Source organism: Capricornis sumatraensis, chromosome 15, assembly GCF_032405125.1.
Source record: "Capricornis sumatraensis isolate serow.1 chromosome 15, serow.2, whole genome shotgun sequence".
NCBI classification, from domain to species: Eukaryota; Metazoa; Chordata; class Mammalia; order Artiodactyla; family Bovidae; genus Capricornis; species Capricornis sumatraensis.
In genome coordinates, this window is record NC_091083.1 from 61,693,888 (window position 1) to 61,695,505 (window position 1,618).

Here is a 1,618-nt window from a genome sequence, read left to right on the forward strand (position 1 = left end):
AGAAAATAATGTTCCTGATAACTTGAGGCTTGAAGTTTTTCGGTGACCCTGGGGAAAGGACAAGGCCTCCCTTGGGACCAATTCATTAGGAAGGACAGTCCTGATCAGCTCCTCTAAGCGCTTGGGTTGACTCTAAGTGGCAGGCAGTCAAAGGGCATTCAATAACCGTTCATTGGAAAGTGACGAATTGATCTTGGAGACCAGCCATGAGGGGGGCGGCCAGCTGGAAACAGCCCATCGGAGCTTGTTTCCTCACTGAGTAGCAGGAAACTCTTGTCCTACAGCAACCAGCCCAGACCCCAGTCTTCAGTTATTGCCCCCATGTTTGTGGGGTGACTGTAACCAACGCAGAGGGGCTCTGGGGTACATGCCTCCCAAAGAGAACCAACACCCATGGTTCCAGGAGGTTGAACCTCTGACCATCTGGGTTCAGACATGAAGGACCTGAGGTTGGGCCAAGTCAATTCAAGGCAACTTGAGTTATAAACTGTTCTCAGGAGTCAATCCGCCTGTGAAGCCTGGAAGACCCCATAGATAAAGGGCCACCCTATGGAGTGATCGTGGCATTGAGTGACAACAGGCCTCTTCCACACAAAGTGAGGATCTCCTTTCTGGGAGGATAAACCACCATAGATGCTGATCAGAGATGGGCTCAGAGGTCCCAGGAAGGTACAGATCCCTCAGCTTGCCCGCCGAGGTCTGTTCTGACTTGGACAGTCTTACAGACTCTTCAGGGCACGTGAGAGAAGGTTACACTGCACAACCCCAGGGGGCACCCTTCACAGTCACTCAGGGGGAGGAGGGTGGGTTTCAGTGCACTTCATTGTGGGAGAGGGTCTGTGGGCCTCTGTTCTCCCAGTGATCCATCTAAAAAAACAAAGAAAACTTCCTAACATAAGTCACTGAGCCTTGTGTTGTTAATAAAACTGTCTCTTTTCTTCTTCCTTCAGACTCCCTCCCTGCCAGGAAATAAAGAAAGGGGTGCGGGGAGGGGAAAGATACAAATTCACTTCTGCCTTATCTCTAAAGTGTTTAGCTAACTGCCGGGCACATAATAAGAACTCAATAAATAACCATTATTAGAGGAGGAAGAGATGGAGGGAATCGGACAGATCAGAATTTAATTCTGCCATGCGGATTTATTATGCTTCTGCGCAAGGAAGAAGAGAGAAAGACTATCTCAGCTTTCCATCTTCTCTCTCCTGAGCTGACTCTGCGGCAGGCAGTGTCCTCTCGTCCCCTTTCGCCTGCAGCCTGTTGAAAAAAAAAATAAAAAGAAGCACCGATCTAGCACGCTTGGCTGAGCCCCTGCACCTAGCCCACAGCTCCCTCTGACTTTATGTTTAATTTCCCCAGGTCGAGAGGAAGCACTCTGATGATCCGAGTTAATTCAAAATGTAAATTCATCTATCGCCTAATGGCTGTGACTCAGCTCTACAGGATGGGAGCAGCTGCCGTATGAGTCACCCGGGGCCCCGGCTCCCGGGACCCTGCTCCTAATGGTGATGAAGCCCTCAGCCAGGCTTTGGACAGACAGCACTGCCTCTGTGCCCACTGAGGCCAGACCACAGTTCACTTCGGAAGGCAGAGTGTTCTACTACCAGGGGGTGGGGGGGGG